At 37.9% G+C, this 6,599-nt stretch overlaps 1 pseudogene; it reads right to left on the bottom strand.

Moving 5' to 3' along the window:
* Positions 1–4,364: 4,364 nt before the first annotated feature.
* On the bottom strand, positions 4,365–5,208 carry LOC149209678 (putative gamma-glutamyl hydrolase 3 pseudogene; annotated as a pseudogene).
* Positions 5,209–6,599: the final 1,391 nt, after the last annotated feature.

Raw genomic sequence — 6,599 nt, 5'->3', positions numbered from 1 at the left:
GCTACCAAACTAAAAGCTCAACTAGGTGAAGGAAACAAGGTAAGGAAGCAACTCAACGAAAAGGAAGATCAATGTCAAAAGCTACAGGATGAAGTGACATCATTAAGAAATGAAGTAAATGAAAGGAGCACAACAATCAAGAAACTCAGAGATAGATCCAGTTACTATGAAATTCTTGAATCTAAGATCCTCTCGCTAAAAGAAGATCTTGAAGAATCAAATAAGAAGAATAAAGAACTTCTCCAATCTCTTGAAAAACAAGAAAATGAAGTTCTTGAATTAAGACATCAGTTGGAAGAAGGAAGAAAAGTTGAAGGAATCATGAAGAAGCAGTATCTTGAAAAGGAAGAGCAACATCAAGCTGAGGTAAATACTCTAACAGATAAATTAGAAGAAAAGGATAAGCTCTTACGATTTCAAGATAGTGCTAAGATCTTGGATGATATTCTTAGTAGTCAAAGGTCTCCTGCCATCAAAACTGGTCTTGGCTTGCATGAATTTGTTGAAGGTGAATCTAGTTCACAAAGAAAGACAATGAACTCTAATGCAAAATCTGAAATGCTCAACAAGGAGATGAGAGGTCAATCCCATCAACAGCCAAGGAAAGAAATTCTTCAAACAAAATCTTTTACTCCTAACTATGGAAGTGATAGTCGGTTAGTTCCTCAAATGAATAATGTTGAATGTTATGTATGTCATAATGTTGGACATGTTGCAGCCAAATGCAAAAGTAGAATGGTTCAAGACCGTCACACAGAAAGATCATCATGTTCCAGGTACTTTAAGGGATATTGTTTTGCTTGGAATATGTTTGGTCACAAAGACATTGACTGCTATAGAAGGAATATGAAACATATGAGATGTTATGCATGTAACGAGCTTGGACATATAGCTAAGGAATGCAGGAACAAAGTATGGGCACCATACCAAAAGAATAAAACATCATCACACTCGAAGATATGGAAGAAGAAGGAAGTACAATCAGAAAGATGTGGCACGGCACAATGTACAGACATTACAGACTCAGAGGGAGCTGAAAGAGTGAAACTTCAGTTTTCTAAATCTCATACGCAAGTTTCATGAATAGAAGTTGCATATATACGCGAGTTAGACACTGCACAGTCGCATATATGTTAGTTTGAGGAAAAGTTGTGGGACAGACTCAGGAAAAAGGATCTGATATGGTTCAGTCAATTATTTCTCTGTTTGATGATGGTTACAATCTATTGATAATGTGTGGAAATATATTGATACTCATAAGATGTTGTTTTTGATCCTCACAAGTTAACTTGATGTATATCTAATTGTTGATGATGCCTTGATACTTCTTGCTGATATGTGCATGATCAGATCTGACAATGAACAGATGGAATAGGTTCAGGGGGAGAACATGTTATGCTTCTAATAAAGCATTGTTGGCATTATGATTAGAATTCTTTGGTACCTAATCAATGATGATGATGTTTATATGGCTAAATGATACATCTTGCTATGTTACAGTTATGAGTTTCCCATGATAAAATCTCATATCATACTTGGGGGTCACATAGTTGGGTTTTAGATCAGATTCATGGATGGTTGTGGATGATTCTTTGATTATGCATATAGTCATATATATTGCTTACATGATGATCCTCATAAGGACAAGGAGAAGTACAAATCTTGAGTACACATCTTCATTATTTAATGATGAGCCACTCATTTCTTTCATGCTGCTGTCATCATGCCTTCTAAAGATCATATGGTACAGTTATGATACAAGATTCCTATGGTTCTTGGTTCTCACATGGTTGAGGATTATTGTTGTTGATGATATCAAGAAATCTTGACAAATGACCATAAGATCATGGCCTGATAGATACATATTGATATCTCTTTGATGGATATACAGTATGATGGATATATAGATAATTACATAAGTTTCATATTGTTGGTTGGCCAAGAGAATAGTGTTATTGCAGGTCACATGGAGACATAGCTATTCGAATACATGGCTTACTTAATCACTTAATGATGATGAGTTATGACCTTATGATGATAGGTTGATACTCACATATGTTGATTATCATGGTTGATGCATATTAGATATGGGATGTTCTCTAGTGATGATTCATGATTGATATATTGAAGGTTCTTGTGGAAAGATCATGCAATTCTTGATAATGATGTTATGATCATGGATGATGACTATGGTATTTTCACATACATATGATATGATGTGAATGACTTGGTGCTACCGCTTGGAGATATGACATTTGCTTAAGGTTATGAAAACGAAGCAAGTTGATCTTGATGAGATCAAGAAGATGAGTTAATATCTTTGTCACAGGGAACTAATGATGGACATGTACAGGTCGTTGCTCTGGATGCTGCAGATCATACATGGTGTATGATAGTTGTTGAATACTATCATGGTTTTGTTTTAGATATTTGGTCTCTATGTCATGTATATCTTTTTAATGTCAAGGTCATGAAACGACCTATTCCCACTATGCATGGGATGGGTGATGTAATGTATGAACAATTGGTATATCCCCACTTGGTTGGGTGGATGATCCAATCTTGGTATATCCCCACTTGGTTGGGTGGATGATCCAATCTTGGTATATCCCCACTTGGTTAGGAGATGGATGTATGTATGAGTCTTTGGTGATAGGAAGGTCATTTATGATGTATAGTGTTATCACAAAATCGTGTACTAAGGGCTGCTACTTAGCAAGATCTCATGCAACTATTTCAAACCAGGCTTTAGACTAAGGCTTAGCCTCCTTAGTCAGAGAGGGCTCTCTCACAGATTTTTGATATGGATTAATAACAAGAAAAGATGGCTAACTCTTCAAACAGTACATGAAAATAAGTTGGTTGGAACAACAAAATAACACCTCTTCCATTGGGCTCATGGTGTCAAACACCTCTGCAGTAAACTATTAACTACTCAATCATGGAAGCCAAGGCATATAATGTTTAAACACTCAGAAACATTTCACAAAAAGAACCTCAACTCATAAACATACACAGGAAGTCTGAGCACTAGGTGAATTCAGAGTGATTGCATGTCTATTGAGATATAAAACAGAAAGGATAAAGACAAAACCATATATATTCTGAGCCTTTGAACACAAGATGAATCTTGGGAAGAAAAAGTAATCTTTCTATTACTGTCAAAAGTCTTTTACATTAGCCAATATAAAAACTCTGTTTTTTCATAAATCTCCAACCCTTTATTTATTTCTGTTTCAGCTATTTATAAAGTTCTTCTACCTGACTCCGATTCATCTGAGGGGAACTCGAAGTCCTTTCCTAATGACACCTATTAACTTTTAACTAACTAATAATTACAGCTGCCCATTAATTGACAGCGCTGGAATCCTAAAACAATTAAAACTCTAATTCTATATCATGCTGGAAAAAGCATTTATTACAATCAAACTGGTGCTCCTACGAGAAAAAGGAGAGAACAGGTTCATTCTCTGACAAATGGCTTCTTTTAGTTTGGCTGTGATGAACCTTTAATGCTCCATGTTTGTCTTTAATGACATTTCTGTTACCCTGAAACATATGCCCTTGTTTGTCGGTCTTTGATGCGCTTTACCATATTCGAATCCAAAGAAGCGTGCCTTTTATTTTTTATTACTCAAAATAGCATAGGCTGCCACGTCTTTGATGTGCTGGCCACCCTTTTCCATATACCTGTGTGATCACAGAACTTTCAAAAAGATTTGCAGTCACATGTACATAATTAACTGGCTCAACTGAAACATGCAGCTACAGCAGTTTCGTAGCGCGCTACGAAACTGCTGTATAATTTTAAAAAAAAAACACAGCTTCAACCTAAAATTTGACTATCTTCAAGTAACAAGGATGAAGAGATGTATGCCAATCATTGAAAATGAAAATAAAATCCTCCCCATAAGATTCACTAATGTGTTCACTGCTCGAGAGATTAAGAATCCTTGGAGCTTCAATAACTGCCTGACATAAGAAGCTAAAACGAAGTTATATGACTCTGGATGAATTCTGGTATCATCCAATGTATCCATGACATGATTACTATAGGAAGCCTGTCCAGTCCTTCTAAACCTTAAGAAATCTGCAGCATTTATAAATACAAACCGCTTCATTGCTCCAAGGGTGGTTCTATGAGAATAAATACGCTTCTGCCCTTAAAATAGCCTTCTGTAATGATGCAGCTTTTCTCGGACCAAGACCTGATACAAATTGTATTGGGGAAACATCTACTCATGGCAAGTAGCCAGGTTTATATCAACGCCAATTTGATGGGTTATTGTAACCATCACCTGCCAAGAGCTGTGTGAAAGGGATTCATGTTTTGCATAGAACCGATCCTTAACCTGTTCACTCTGCTAAATCATTGCAGATATAAGCTCTGTCAACCTCTCACAGTTAAACCTATGAACCCGGCCTTTTCGATCCTCACTAATAACAAAGTTGGCAACACTTTGAGTTACTTGAATTTCATCTGCAGAGTGAGGAATTGTTAGTATTTCCCGTTCAAATGTATTTTTCTCTGGATGCCACTGTACAGCAGTCACTGGATATCCTCACCATTAAAATCTCCAACCACTGTACATAAAAATATCCCAAACACTTGATTCTGGAAAAGACGAGGCTCTGAGGTCATTTTACTGAGTATATGAGGCTGAAACCATTTGAATATGCTACCATTCTTCGCAGCGTCACTCTCAAAGGATAGGGTTGATGGATGGTTCACAGCATCAAATCTTTCAAGAATGTTAATATCCCTGCTAACTATCATGCTAAGAATCTCAAAATCTAAGCAAACGGCATACACAGGGAAGGATCCTCCATTATCATTTTCTTCTAGAGCTCTCCAAAAAGGCTTTTCAACTGTCTAATGATAAGGACCATCTTTAGCGCTTCCCCCGGTGAAAAGAAAACCATTCACTGCTTGAAATTTCTGTTCGAGAACTTCTGTGGGTTCGTTGTAGATTAAAGGAACAACCCTGGCACCCCCCGATTCTACGAATTTGACATAAGAAGCCGCGATGTATGAGGCATTAGATGCCGTGCTGAGCTTTTCACGAGCTCCATTCCTTTCGGCTTTGGCATCTTCTGAATTATGGCATCATCTTATGAAGGCAGACGGATACGCAGAGACTGTTCTGCATTAAGGACATGAATAAAAATACTAAGACACACAAGTAGTACAGTCATGGCCATAGCCATCGCTTCTCGGCTTCTGCCAACAATATCAATCTCCTCTGATTCTGAAATGAATTTAACATTTCTCATATTGCCATGCACTGTGTTACGCAAACCAGGGTGATCGATCGGAAGTCGGCAAAAATAGCCACAAGAATGACATCTTGTCTCACAATAATGTACAGCATCTTCATTAGTTGTATGAACATGGGGTCCTTCATGGCTCCTCTTGAAAGCTGGTACTGGGACACAACAATACTTTCGTATAGCTGAGTAACTATTTCAAATGTAAAGCCAGAAAGGTCATTCCACAAGTCATCAATTGCGCCCTCCGTCCCCAATATAACAGGCATTCAATCATGAAGCCACGCCAACGCCTTAGAGGAACGTGTAGTCAAAAGAGTAAATGTAAAGAATACTCCTCCTTCAGAATCTTTCCATGTGTCATAAAGAGCTCCAAAGACAAGGGGCTTTTTATCTTGAAAATGTATATAGAATAGATGCTTCTTCGCTTCATCCTTTTTTCACTCGTAAAAACCTTCAATTGACACAAGGCAACGACAACTTGGAATAAGTCGACGAAAAGAAGCCTTCTCATAAACCGATTCTGATCGAGCATTGGTTTCAAAAAGGACCACGATTTTGAGACTTGGGTATGAAACAGAGTTTTGATGGACCTCCGTTGGTGATCATGAGAACCTGCCAGAACAGCTGTGAGCGCAAAGTAAAACTACCACTGGAATGTTCCCCTTCAAAGCATATGCAGACAACGGCAAGTCTGCAAGGAATAATACAGGTCCCATGATCTCCTCAGTATGAAGTGACAATATAATCAGAAATCTCATAAGCTATAGCCCCAGCGTTTGCCAGAAACAATGAAGTGACAACAATAAGAATATGCATATTGCAAACGAACCATATCATCCCCTTCCTTCAATGGAGTACAGGCCCACATATAACAGTTTGATAAACCTCGTTTCCTGCAGTGTTTCCATCAATTCACCTTAAATATCTATCATTTCCCAATTTCGCAGCGCAGCTAATGCAAGGTCAGTGTTTTCGCTACGAAATCACTAAAACAGATGGCGATGCGAAACTGCTAACGGATTTATGCGCTGCGAAAACACCCTGTCTTTAAGCTAGGCTAAAATTTTTTACAACAGACTTTTCAGTGATAACATATAGAGTCATGTTCTTCTTTTAGAACATCATTTTGTAGACCTTGCTTATTTTTAGGGGGGGCATGGACCCGAGCATGAAGCTCAATCAGCACACTTCAGCATATCAGAGAATTCAACATGTGCTTAGGGGGAGCATGGATGATACAGTACATCTCAGCATGAACAAAGGGGGAGTTTAATCAGAAAATTCAGCATATGATTAGGGGGAGCATCATCAATGTTTATATTCAACGG

The sequence above is a fragment of the Pinus tabuliformis genome, chromosome 1_2 (genome assembly GCF_031772625.1).
Source record: "Pinus tabuliformis cultivar Carrire ecotype Pingquan chromosome 1_2, CPIR1, whole genome shotgun sequence".
Classification (NCBI taxonomy): Eukaryota; Viridiplantae; Streptophyta; class Pinopsida; order Pinales; family Pinaceae; genus Pinus; species Pinus tabuliformis.
This window is presented reverse-complemented; position numbering and strand designations above follow the sequence as displayed.